We start from the raw sequence: 14,589 nt of genomic DNA, 5'->3' as shown, positions 1-14,589 counted from the left end.
TACATAGCTAAAAGGAATACTCAACAGCTTTCACTCAGTGAAAACCGCATTTTAATTAATCGTCCCAATAATTAGTAATCGATTTTAAGACAGGTTGCGAATCTTTAGTCATGATCGTTAAACTTCTTTGGGGGCATCACTGAAATGTGCACTGCAACATAGTAGCCTGAATTGTGTGTGCTATCTTTTGCGCCACGAGCAGCAATGTTGCCTGTTGATGAGTTATGCAGTTAGCTCCAGAAAAACACGGTATAGATTAAATTCGATTACTAATTATTGGAACGATTAATTGAAATGCGGTTTTCACTGAGTGAAAGCTGTTGAGTATTCCTTTTAGCTATGTAGGTTTTCTTTAAACCTGCGCTTGATGAGGAGGCGTCATTCAGTATAATGAAAAAATAAATTTCCCCATACTAATTTGCATGCAAACTTGAAACGGCTTGCGCTAAATCAGTTTTAATCCAAATGAGCTCAAATTTTCAGAGGACACATGGTAAAGAATAAGATGAGCACTGTGGAGCAAAATCGATTTTTTGAACCACCCTGTCCAGTCCGTTATCTCATGCTAGGTGTTAAGTGTTCAGTCTGTATGACCTCTGGCCGATGACGGTGTTACTGTCCATTAAAAATGTCAGAAAAGATCTCTCTATACATGTTTTTTTCCTGTTCGAGTGTGTCACTGCGACCAGTTAATAGATCTATTGAAGCGTTACCTGTATCCTTAATGTATAAGTGCACGTCGAATTACTTCATAACTATTGATACGGCCAAAGATGCTAAACTTTGCAGCCTCCCACGGAATGGTAGTCCGAAGTACTTTCTTCCCCCGCACGCTAAAATATCCACAAGGCCACATCCACATGGAAATCACCTAACCAAGAAACGGAAAACCAATTTTCCGAATGAAGAAGCGCCAGCAGGAAGATTGAGACCGAGAAGAGACGGAGCAGCTGTACTGAGCTAATAACACACGGAAGCTCTATGAGAAGTTAAACCGAAGAAGTGATTACCAAGATGTGGGAGAAGGAGGTTTTGCCGCAGGAGTGGATGGAAAGTGTCGTGTGTCCCATTTACAAAAAGGGCGATAAGCTGGATTGTTGCAACTATCGTGCAATCACATTGCTGAACTATACCTACAAGGTACTCTCCTAAATGTTATGCCGTCGACTAACACGAATTGCAAGAAAGTTCGTGGGGCAATACCAGGCGGGATTCATGGGCAAACGCTCTACCACAGACCAGGTTTTCGCCGTACGCCAGATATTGCAGAAATGCCGCGAATACGGCGTGCTCACACATCATCTATTCACCGACTTCAAAGCCGCATATGATACAATCAATCGGAACCAGCTATGGCAACTAATGCACAAAACGGATTTGCAGATAAACTGATACGGTTGGTCAAGGCAACGATGGATCGAATGATGTGCGTAGTTCGAGTTTCAGGGACATTTGAAACGCGCAGAGGGTTACGGTAAGGCGATTGTCTTCTGTGTCTGCTATTCTACATCGTTTTTGAGGGAGTAATACGAAGGGTAGGGATTGACACGTCGAAGAAGAAGGACATGATAGGAATAGGCTCAAGAGAGGAAAATGTAAGCCACCCACGACGAGTTTGTATCGGTGGTGACGATTCCGCAAAACGCTCCGATCTAATGGCATTAGCTGCCGTACAGTATTACTGTTATTTGGCCATGCATCGGCCTACCCACATATCCTTGTTTTGCTTCTAGAATATCACTAGTAAAGCTACAAACCCGAGATTTAGCTCTATCTACAAAACCATTTCTAGCTAAAGATGTTGTTTACCAGTTCATGAAGGTTTAGTAGTATTAGTAGTATTAGACTTTTCTAAGGCATTTGATACAATTAGCCATGTTACCTTGTGTTGGAAGCTAGAACGAGAGTTTGGCTTTTACCGTGCCAGTGTGTCAGCGTGTCAGTTAATACGATCATATTTGTCTAATCGTTACCAAACTGTCTTTTGCGGCGATCGTTTCTCCTCAATGCTCTCCATTAGTTCCGGTGTTCTGCAAGGATCCGTTTTAGGACCTTTGTTAGTCTCGCTTTATATAAATGATTTACCTCGTAAACTAAGAAATTATTGTATGGTGCATCTTTTCGCCGATGATGTGCAAATCTATTTTGATTGTACGCATCTTGACCAAAGCGAAATTGAAGCCTTGGTAAATAACTGCCTTTTAGAAATATCAAGATGGGCAAAGCATAATTCATTGGTTCTAAATGCACGGAAAACCCAAACTATCTACATAACACGAAGCAGAAATATGATAAGCGAACCCAATATTTTCCTAGATGATGATGATGATGATACTACCATAGCTATTATAGCAAGGCACCTGCCGATAGCACTGGCCATATCTGACAAACGATTTGATCATGATTATACTTTTGTATGTATTTCATCAAACTTCTGTATGAAGGGCCAAAAATGGGTGGGGTGGTTCCATAAGCAGAGACACTTATGCGAATCCACGGGATGAATAGAGAATCTCCTTCCAGAAGAAAGTTAGTGCATACAATATTATAATCTGCCCCTCGTTTCCCAGATTGACCCAAAAGATGGGGAGAAGAGCCGCCCTTTATCCACGAAATGTTAACAACAGGAAGTTGGCAATCCCACTCTTCCTATCCAAATCGCTTCAATTGGGTGCCTGTTGGGTTTTATATAAAGTCATAAAGATTATATGTAAATCTGCAATATATACGATAGAATGCTCTCACCAAATTACAGTTGATTGTCCTGGATGGTCAAGATCCTCAACACCAGTATGTCTTGAAATCAATTGTTGACCTCGGAGATGAAAAACCCAATTTTTGTCGAGGAATACGTTTCGTTTTGATTGAAGATTAACAATAGGATTCTTGAGCCCAAGGAAACATCGTTTTCCCTTGCCAGTTGCCGGAAAGAAGCCCGTCGGAATGAGAAGTCTGCCGTTGTTGAAATTGATGATACAGGGCGAAGATTCTACCGGTGCAATTGGCACTCGGAATCGATTTTGATGGTGATTTGGCCATTATTTTGAAAAATATATCATAACGGTGTCCACTTAAACGCGTTGGCAAACTGCACTTGGGTTTTTTTTATTCAAAATTCGTTTAATTTTTTTGAAAAAATTGACACGAGAAACAAATTACACGTCTCTACCATGAACCCAATATTTTCCTAGGGAAAATGTTCCGATCTCCATCTCACTGTACATATATCCATCTCATCGCTAAACAAAGAAATACGGCACCAAATTCGTCGCTTCTTTTTGTCAACATGCGTGCTCACTGCTGAAAAAAATCACAAAAATAATAAACAAACCAAATTCCTTACCATTGCTTTGTTTTTGATGGGATGGAAATAGGAGCTATGAGATGAAGTGGCGAACCGTTCCCCTAGATAATAATAAAATAGAATTTTCTTAAAGTGTGCTGAGCTTAGGAATTACTATTCAGCGCAATTTGGAAAGGGATTCGTTCATACTGAAACAATGTGGAAAAATACATGCATTATTATGTACACAAAATCAAAGCAGATTGTCTCAATCCTCAAATCAAGCTTATGCTTTTCAAAACTCTTATCTATCCACAACTTTTGTTTTGTGATTTTGTCATTACTCAAGCCTCAGCTATCGTGCTCAATCGACTTAAAGTAGCGTTGCATTGTTGTGTTCGTTTTATATTTAAACTTATTCGATATGCCAGTGTGACTCATTTACAACTTTTCCTAATTGGCTGTAATTTTAATAAATTTGCTAAACTGAGTACCGTTGTCCTACTTCATAGTTTTATAACTAATCAAAATCCTCCATATTTACTCTCCAAGGTTATTCCACTAAGAAGTAAGCGAGGCAGAAAGTTTCAAATTAAACGACATAGAACATCGCATTTTTTGTAAGAGGCATTCAGTTCTGGAACGAATTACATTCGAGTATTCAGTCTATTATTTCAACATTAGTATTTAAAGAGGCATGTGTTAAGCCTTTTTATCAATAATTAATTTTATAATGTTTTATTTGTTAATTTTAAAATAGGATTTCATAGAAATGTCCTTTCTCTTACCCTCGGCACTTAAACATAAAAGACTAAAGTCTTAAGTTTTTTGAGAAGTATGAATAAACCCCTATTTTTTCCAGCCTGGGATGGGCAGCGAGGTTTTTAAAACTAATTGCTGAAAAGTTTCTTCCGCTCCATACAGTTTAGCCTTAAACGTAGTTCAAAATTCGAGTCTTTCAATCATCTATATTGTGGCATTAATTTTGTTTTTTTTTTTCTGAAACTGCTGTTGACAGCGAGGACTAAATACCACAGCTTATTGTTCTAGCTCAAAAAATGGATTAATACTATGCGCTGCTTAAAATGAGGATAAAACCTGATAAAACATTAAAAAACAAATAACAATAAGTAATGGGTTTCCGTGTGTGTTTTATATCAATTGGGTATTAGGAGGAGGGTTTGTCTCAGTGAGCGTTACGTAATTAAAGAGGGGGAGTCTAGTCATGCGTTACTTATTGCTACATGAGGGGGGGGGATTCAAAAATTAGTGCATAAAGCCTTATACTTACTTGATACTTGATGGGCTACAGCGCTTCGATGAACCTACGCCGAATGGAGTATCCTTCTCCACTGGACTCGATCCTGGGCCAATCGCTTCCAGTCGACCTGAACATTGAGCGCCCTCAGGTCCTCTTCAACTGCAAAAAGCCATCGTGTACGCGGCCTTCCACGAAGCCTGCGGCCTCTTCCGGGTTCTCTACTAAATATTATCTTCGCTTGACGTTCTTCCGGCATACGAACAACGTGACCAGCCCACCGTAGTCTGCCGTGTTGTATAAGCTTAATAATATCCAGCCCTTTATACACCTGGTACAATTCGTGATTCATGCGACGCCGCCAGATACCGTTCTCCTGTTTACCGCCGAGTATTGTCCGCAGCACCTTACGCTCAAACACTCCGAGAGCTCTCCGATCTGTCTCCTTTAACGTCCATGTCTCATGGCCGTATAAAGCCACCGGAAGAATCAGAGTAGTATACAGCACGAGTTTTGTTTTCGTTTGCAGACTACGGGACTTAAGCTGGTTACGAAGTCCGTAATAAACCCTATTTGCAGGTGCAATACGCCTTTTCACCTCGCGGGTAACATCATTATCGCACGTCACTAATGTTCCAAGATACACAAATTCTTCTACCACTTCAAATTTTTCACCATCCAGCACTATTTCGCTACCACCACCACTAATGAACCCACGTTGATTGCCAGCGACCATGTACTTCGTTTTGCTGGTATTGATCATGAGTCCAATCCTCGCTGTCTCCCTCTTAAAAGGCGCAAAAGCCTCTTCCACGGCACGGCGATCAATTCCGATAATATCGATGTCGTCCGCAAATCCCAGGAGCATATGCGATTTTGTGATAATGGTACCGCTTCTTTGCACACCAGCTCTCCTAATCGCTCCCTCGAGCGCTATATTGAACAGTAGGTTCGAGAGTGCATCACCCTGCTTTAATCCATCTAAGGTAACAAATGACGTCGATATTTCATCCGCAATCCTTACACTTGATTTCGATCCGTCCAACGTTATACGAATCAGCCGTATCAGTTTCGCCGGAAAACCATGTTCAAGTATAATTTGCCATAATTCATTTCGTTTCACTGAATCGTACGCCGCCTTGAAATCAATAAACAGATGATGTGTCTGCCAGTTGTACTCCCGGAATTTATCAAGGATTTGTCTCAGGGTAAACATTTGATCCGTCGTTGATCGGCCCTCACGAAAACCTGCTTGGTATTCGCCGACGAAGGACTCTTCAAGCGGTCTCAATCTGTTGAACAGAATACGGGACATAATTTTGTACGCCGAATTAAGGAGGGTTATTCCTCGGTAATTGGCGCACTCCAGTCTGTGCCCTTTCTTAAAGAGAGGGCAAATGAGGCCGTCCAACCAGCTAGCAGGCATTTCCTCGTCTTCCCAGAACTTCATAAAGCTGCTCACTGCCATGTTTGAGAAGTTCAGCCGGGAGCTGGTCCTTCCCGCAGCCTTATTGTTTTTCAGCTCTTTGACAGCTTTTTTAACCTCATCTAGTGTAGGTGACTCCACAGCTTGTCCATCGTCGCTAATATTTATTATGTTCACCGATGCACCGTCACTTCCTCCATTCAACAAAGTCTCGAAGTGTTGCTTCCACCTGGCAGCCACTTCAGTTTTATCTGTCAGCAAATTCCCTTGTTGGTCGTTGCACATGACGGGAGATGGCGCTGTCTTTCTCCGCACGCCATTGACAGACTCATAAAACCTCCGCATATCGTTCTGCTCCATTTTTTCCTGCGCCTCACTAATAACTTGTTCTTCGTACTCATTTTCTTCCTGCGGTGGGTTCGTTTTTCGGCTGCTCTTGCTTCCTTGTACCGATCTCTATTCGATCGGGTACCTGACACCAACATCCGGCTTCTGGCAACGTTCTTCTCGTCTGTCACTCTCTGATACTCCTCATCGAACCAACCCGTCCTGGGTCGCCTCTGTGCAGTGCCTACCACTTCTCGTGCTGTTGTGCTCACCGCTCCATGGATCGACTCCCATAGATCGTTGATGTTGTCGCTAACGTTGATTGCACTTATCCGTTCGTCGAGCTTCTGGCGGTACTCAGCCGATACTCCTTCCGCCGACAATCGCTGGATATTGTAACGCATCGTTCGCTGTGATCTTTCGTTCGATACAGTTGACAACCGTGATCGAATTTTACTGACAACGAGGTAGTGATCAGAGTCAATGTTCGGACCTCTGAATGTCCGCACATCGATAACATCCGAGAAATGGCGCCCATCCACCAGAACAGGGTCTATCGGGTTGCAAGTTTCACCATTTGGGTGTCTCCAGGTGTGCTTTCGGATGTTTTTTCGTGCAAAGTAGGTGCTACTGATGGCCATCCCTCTGGCAGCAGCAAAATTTACTATCCGTAGGCCGTTGTCATTGATAGCGGAGTGAAGGCTCTCCCTACCGATTATGGGACGGAAAAAGTCCTCTCTACCGACCTGGGCGTTAGCGTCTCCGATAACAATTTTCACGTCATGCTTTGGGCACTCTCCATAGGCTTTATCAAGACATTCATAAAACGTGTCCTTCACGTCGTCGGATTTATCGTTTGTCGGTGCGTAAACGTTGATTAGGCTGTAATTGAAGAATTTGCTCCGTATCCTCAACACACAGATTCGTTCGCTAATGGGTTTCCACCGCATCACTCGCTTCATCTGCTTGTCCATTACTACGAAACCAACTCCATGCTCTGCTTTTTCACCGCCGCTGTGATAGATGTTATACTTGAAGGCAGTATTGGTCGTGGGGTCCACGGCTCGGAATTCACGTTCTCCGGATCTAGGCCATCGGACTTCTTGAATAGCAGCCACGTTCACTCCACCCTTCTGCAGTTCACGAGCCAGAAGGCTCACTCGTCCAGGTTCATTTAGGGTCCTGACATTCCAGGTACCGAGTTTCCAATCATAGTCCTTATTTCGTTGCCGGGTCGATTGCCAAAAATAACGTTCTCTTTTTCTTCTATCTCCATTTTTCGTGGTATTTGAGAGGCTTCAGTAAGCTACCTTACCGGGGTCGCGTTACCTACATCGCGATGATGGGGCTGCTACCTTAGGTATAGCTGACGCGATACAGCATTTCGTTAATCAGCCGCTGGGTACCAGGCAGACGCTGTTTGAGCCGCACCTCCTGGTGAACAGACTCTCGAGGCGTACCTTCTCACTCTAGCTGATGTCAGAAGGACAACAGTGCCCAGGCTGCACTACCAGCTAAGTACACAACCCTTATCTGGCGGTCTTTTGTCATCGGACGACCCGTGGAAGCGTGAGATAGGGACTTGTGGGGGGACCAGAGCTCTGTTGGGCGCTCCTTCCTTGATGTCAACCCACCATTTTGCAGCCCCATAAAGCCTTATATCCTATTTATATAACGCCATTTATCATAACAAATATCATGATAAAGAGTAACTTGATGCCATTTCCCATACTTTCGATAAAAAAATATATAAAACTCTTTTAGTGGAATGTATTTAACCGTCTAAGACGAGTTAAGTACTCTCCATTTAATTCCACCAATTATTTTCGATATCTTTGCAGATACGTATTTCGACCACAACAGTGTGGTCGTCTTCAGTGTCTCGTACTTGACTCGACTTTACAAAGTACTTGACGTACTTGACTCGACTCTACAAAGAGCTATCAGATTCGTCAAATCGTCGTTTGAATCTTTGTTTACAAAAGCAGATAAGTCGTTTTGAAGATTTTGTCTTGACTTGATCCCCTTTTCTGAATTCCGATGTAACACAGCCAAAAATAAATAAACATTTGCGATTTCCACACAGACTTTAAATTATTGTTATTATTGATACACAATCGATTTTTTAAAGTGCTGTCAAAAATAGACTTTTAAAATATTCGGGGGAAATTGATCCCTCTTCACGAACTTGCTTTGATAAAATTAGAAAGGTGCCCTCAGATTTTTTAATACTTTTTTAATACTCCTTCAAAATACGCGAAATTTTCGAATTTCTGTGCGTATACATGGACGATTTCTGTTATTGAATTCTAATGCAATTTTAAAATTTGCGGAGACTTGATCCCCTACAAAACTACTTTAGTTCTCGATAAAACAGGGGGTGATCAAGTCTCCCCGGGGATCAAGTCTACCCACCTTTCCCTACAGGGCCAAGCGCAGTTGATCTGCAAGGAATATTACAAGATACTCTGGGCAATTTGTCTACTTGAGCTTTAAAGCCAGGTATCGAATTTTCTCCGAAGAAAACTGAAAAAAAGCATAAGCCGGCTTAAGCATACATAAGACATCCTTATTGATACATTATCTAAAAATATCCAGTGGTAAAGGTGCCTTTCTCGTACAATATAAAACATATTTAGTCTATAGTTTTTATATCGTAGCACGATCTGGCCAATTTTTTATAGGAAACAAAGGGACAGGATTTCCCATCGAATGCAACATGTTGTGAGCAAATCGGTTAAGCGGTTGTCAGCAAATCGGTTCTTTCACAAATTCTTCTTCATTGGCATTACATACACACCACCCACCCCACCTGGGACATTGCCCCCTCGCAGCTTAGTATTATTAAGCACTTCCACAGTTATTAACTGCGAGGTTTCAAATCTAAGATACCATTTTTGCATTCGTTTATAATCAAGCTAACACGATGATATTGTTATGCCCAGGGAAATCAGGACAATTTCCAACCCGAAAATCTCCCAGATCGAACCGGGAATCGAACCCAGCCACCCTTAGCATGGTGTTGCTTTGAAGCAGCGCATCTTACCGCACGGCTAAGGAGGGTCCTTTCACAAATTACGTAACGCTAAATGTGATGCTTTTGTACCCCCCCCCCTTCGTAACACTTTTTGTATGGAAGGTTTATTTTTTTATGGTTCGTAACGGCTGGCATCCCTCCCCCTACAACGTTACGTAATTTGTGAAAGGCCCATAAGATTAAGTGCCAGGAAAATTGTTGACATTTTTTGTGCACACACATACACGAATACATACAGAAAATAAAAGACCCCCCTCCCCCATAAGTGCTTACGTAATTAGTGTACGACCCCTGTAAGAACGGTATAAATATATTCTTATTGGGATTTATATTCCCAACTAGGGGATGGGATGCCAATAATCACGACATAGCCGCCTCGCAGAAAACATTTTTTGGCATCATGAGAGTGCTGTAATGATACGCCCAGGAAAAAAAGAAAATTTTCAACCCAAAAATTCTTGCCTTGCTGTGTTGTCGCATATTGAAGTGAAATGTTTGAGAAAAAAAATCATTTTAATCTCATTTGAGCTCAATCGGTCATGGGTCCCTTTTATCGATGAAATCAAGTTCCAAAAACCCGATATGTATTGCAATGTCATTTTCATTGGCACCCTAATATATATTGGAATTGAACTTGAATCAACTATCACAAAAAGGTAGTCATTATTTTGGACTACTTACAGTCTGGACTAACCCTCTGTGCAATGGATGATGCTGATACAATTAGTGACTTGCTAAATTTGACGGCGATGTTTTGTACAAAATGAGACCATGCTGCTTTCAAGTACGTTCGTGTTGATTTATGATCATATTAATAAGATTTTATGGATTACGCCACATCATCACACAAAATCATTTTATAATTACAGCGCTCAATTGCTTGCAGTCTGCTTTCGATTTTCATGTGCCGAAAAGGAAATGAAGAGTTGTTTGCACTCAGGCCTACGTTAGAAAGATAATTTGGTTATTACGCACTATGTAGTGATCCGACAGCGACAGGTATAACGCGCATGGCTATTCACTCTGGATGGTCGTAGCTCTATTAGCGGAAATTATCCGGATACGTTACGTTAGTGTATCAAGAAACCACGCTTTACCAATTTTCTGTAGTTCAACAAAGTGCTTGGAAAGCTGTAACTTGCAAGGCGGCAGTGTCTCAGTAAAGGGATCTGATGAAAGTAAACAGAAGACTATGTCGGTTAGATAGACAATTATAATCAAATTCAATGGTAATTAATTATTGGATCCGTTAAGTTGATTCAAGTGATTTTGACATACTTTGTGATACGAAGCTTTAAAGTTTGTTGATATGTAGGGTTACTGCTCCTGGGCTTCATCTCATAGCTCCGATATTCATCTCACGAAAAGCAATGAAAAGGTAGGGGAACTGTTCCATTTTCCATCTTACTGAACATATATTCATCTCATCGCAAAACAAAGAAATACAGCACCAATCTCGTCGCTTCTTTTTGCTAACACGCGTGCTTACTGATGAAAAAATCACAAAAATAAAAAACAACCAAATTCCTTTTCATTGGGATGAAGTGCCGAACCGTTCCCCTATTTGATTTGTTTCTTATTTTTGTATTTTTAGCAGTGAGCACGCATTATAGCAAAAAGAAGCGACGAAATTGGTGCCGTATCTCTTTGTTTCGCGATGAGATGAATATATGCTCAGTGAGATGGAAAACGGAACAGTTCTCCTATACATATATCCTTTGTTCAGTCGTTCTCGTGTGTCATATGTCATATCACTTACAAGTATTTTGCAAATGTAATGTAATTCCAATGCAAATATGTGCATAAGTATATCGAGTCGATATATTATCGACAGGTAAGTGACGGAGTTAATCATGCACAGTAACTCACACTACACCTCCCGCCTACAAATGTGCCGTAATCTAGCATTGAATTCTCATGTAATGATCGACCAGTAAATAAATACATTCAGTTCAGTGGAATCTTTACGCTACTTGCTCTGACATAAACAAACGATACCTGCTGGTCGTTTAACTAATCGATCGCGCCAACTCCTATCAACGACGTTTCCATTGACAACATGGATGATTTTATTTCACTTGTATTCAATGATTGAAGATTTGTAAAACTTTATAAAGTATCCTAGTAGAATCTATCTGGTTTCAAATAGGTAGTTGCTTTCGATTTGCAAATACATCAGAAGCAAATTTTAAACTCATATATGTTTTATCAATGTGTTTTAGAATGAAATTTTGTAAATGGATTTAATAATCAGAATTATTTCATGTGACACTGTTGCGCAACAAATTCACTATTCACTCGTAAATTTTCCACTAGTTGTAAATCACTTGAATACTCACCCGGGAAAAATTTGCAAGCAAGTGTTACACTTGTTCTCGTAGGTTTTTTTTTCTTGAACTCCTTCTCGACCACAAAGTCAGCCATAATCGTATATATAATATTCGTATAATATTATAATATATTATTATATAATAATAATATTCGTCGCTGGAAACCAGCGAAACATCATAGGATTTTTTTTGCTGTTTTCAGCAATTGATTCTGCATATTTTTGAAATTTATTATTTTTCTGGAATATCAACATCAATATTAATAGTGGCATTTTCATTCTTATTCGAATTGCTTGCAGAGTAAAATGATTATTTTAAAACCATTTTCACTACAAAAATTAAACTCAGGATTAATTTGAATTCATCATACCGTAGATTTAATCTAGGTAATTTGGTTGTAACGGTTCTAATAAAATGTACATCAAAATTGTCTCCCTGAAAAAAAGTTCAATGTTGTATCAGGGACACGACCGCAAACTCAACGTAGACTTACGTGTAGTGCTATAGTGAATGCGGGATTCGATCAACATTTTGTGCATGATCACGCCGGATGGTTAATAACCGAAATGTAGGCAATTTACTATAAATAAGAAAATTTTACCACTACCTGGAAAAATTCAACTTTTCAATAGCTTAACGCGTTTAATCCATTGTTTTTAATAGTTGGGCAAAATCAGAGTTCGTCGCTCGATTGCTACCAAAATCTCCAAAATCGGTTTTAAGACGGCTAAGTTAGTAGCCCATACTTCCTGACCACTTTTCGTGACTTTCACAATTTTGAATCCGCAGAATGACCGAAAGACGTAAAGACGCTTCCCCATTAAGCGCAGGTTAAAAGGAAACCTACAGAGCTAAAAGAAATACTCAAGAGCGTTCACTCAGCGAAAACCGCATCTTAATTAATCGTTCCAATAATTAGTGATCAAATTTAGTCTATACCGTGGTTTTCTGGAGCTAATTGCGTAACTCTTCAACAGGCAACATTGCTGCTCGTGGCGCGAAAGATAGCACACACAAAATCAGGCTACTATGTTGCACTGCACGTTTCAGTGATGCCAAAGAAGTTTAACGATCATGACTAAAGATTCGCAACCTGTATTAAAATCGATTACTTATTATTGGAACGATTAATTAGGATGCGGTTTTCGCTGAGTGAACGCTCTTGAGTATTCCTTTTAGCTCTGCAGGTTTTCTTTTAACCTGCGCTTAATGGGGAAGCGTCATTATCAGTATAATTACCAGGGTAGAAATATTTCACAGTCAATGCAGTGAAAAACATGGATCTCAGTATAATCTGCAGTCGCCTTCATCGCCGCCGTGGTGAGTGCGACTGGGTGCAGCCGAAAAATCATTTCCAACACCGACAGTTCAATTTCGCATTCAGCCACTCACAAGTCGCTCTGACAGGCTGCTCAGTTCGCGCCTTACCGTATGACTGTGAGTGGCCCATTTAAACGCGTGGTGATTTTTTTCAATTTGCTGGGTGAATGTGTACATTTTGCTGTGGTAAATTTCATCTTCGCGGTGCAGTGGGTGATGTGAGTTCTGTTGTTTACTTTTCTGCCTCTCCGGGAATGTGAAGTTGATTTCAAAGCAGGAAGAAAATAAAAACATGATATAAAAAAACATCACCTTCATCCAGTGCTGCCGAAAATTTACAACCCTGAATGACAAAAGAAATTTCCCCCTACTAATTTCCATGCAAACTTGAAACGGGTTGTGCTAAATCAGTTTTAATCCAAATGAGCTCAAATTTTTGGAGGACACTCAGAACATGATACAGAATCAAATGAGCGTTGTGGAGCGAAATCGATTTTTTGAACCACCCCACAGTGGTTAAAATCCCGAAAAACGTGATCGTCAGCTTTTTCGGTATGAAATCGTGTTTTAAATGGTATTGTATGTTCAGCAAGTATGTTGCATACATCAAGGGGTTTCATTTGAGAAAATTTTATTTTTGATTAATTCACCTAAAAGTGAAATAGAAATTTTATTTTTTTCAAAATTTGTTGAAACAAAATGGCGTTCTTGGGAAAGTTGTAAGAAATAATGTACAGAAAAACTTTGTCAAAGACACTATGGGTCTATCTATTGAAACAAACAAAATATTACTCAATTTTGGATAATAGGTCATTCACATAAAAATACAGCATTCAACTACTAAATCATAATGATATGTTCAATTGTTAGAAGGAAATTCGAGATTTATGAACAAAATAACACATTTTTCACACCAAAATATCTCGCAAGGTGGCAAAAAGTGGCTTTAAACAAGTGCAGTTTTCCCGTGTGCAAGTTCGCACTCAAACATGCATACTAGATCTAAACCGAGTTCATCATAAACCGAACCAAAATCGCACCCAGTTTGAACACGAGTGTGCGCCCAAGTTCAAACACAATAGTTTAAACATGGAATTTTAAACATCAGTTTACACACAGTATGCTGTTCATCTGTTCATGTCGGTCAAATGAGAAACCTCAAGGCTCAAATTACCGTCATCCAGTCATTGACGAGAAAGACAGCCACGTGCTCGTACCACCCCCCAGTAATAAAACCACCCAACGAGGAGAAAAAGCAGCCTCCAGCCTCCAGTTTATAACGACTACTTGCGCGGGCGATAAAATATTGCCACAGCTTTTATCGAAAGCATAGGTGCGAAAGCAACAAAGCTTTTCGAACAGTGGAGTGCACAAAAATTGAAACACATGCACCGTACTTGGACGCCATGACTAAAACTCTTAGACAACAATATGTCGGACATGACACACATAAGTACAACAAAACGCAGCCTCTAAATCCCTGAAGAAGGTGTAATAAACACCGAAACGTCGGATAGTTGACGCAAAACCTGTTTTAGCTTATCATAAAGAGCCGAAAAATACCGTCGTCAAGAAATTAACAGATGTGTTAGTGTTTGAACGACCATG

The 14,589-nt window shown here is 40.4% G+C and overlaps 1 protein-coding gene across 1 annotated transcript in view; it reads right to left on the bottom strand.

The window, feature by feature from the left end:
* LOC134210103 (zinc finger protein 23-like) overlaps positions 1–14,589 on the bottom strand; it is a 39,712-nt gene that overhangs the window by 2,468 nt on the left and 22,655 nt on the right. The gene's annotated exons all lie outside the window — the stretch shown is intronic.

The sequence above is a fragment of the Armigeres subalbatus genome, chromosome 2, assembly GCF_024139115.2.
Source record: "Armigeres subalbatus isolate Guangzhou_Male chromosome 2, GZ_Asu_2, whole genome shotgun sequence".
Taxonomy (NCBI): domain Eukaryota; kingdom Metazoa; phylum Arthropoda; class Insecta; order Diptera; family Culicidae; genus Armigeres; species Armigeres subalbatus.
The sequence above is the reverse complement of the archived record's forward strand: the minus strand, read 5'-3'. Positions and strand labels throughout refer to the sequence as shown.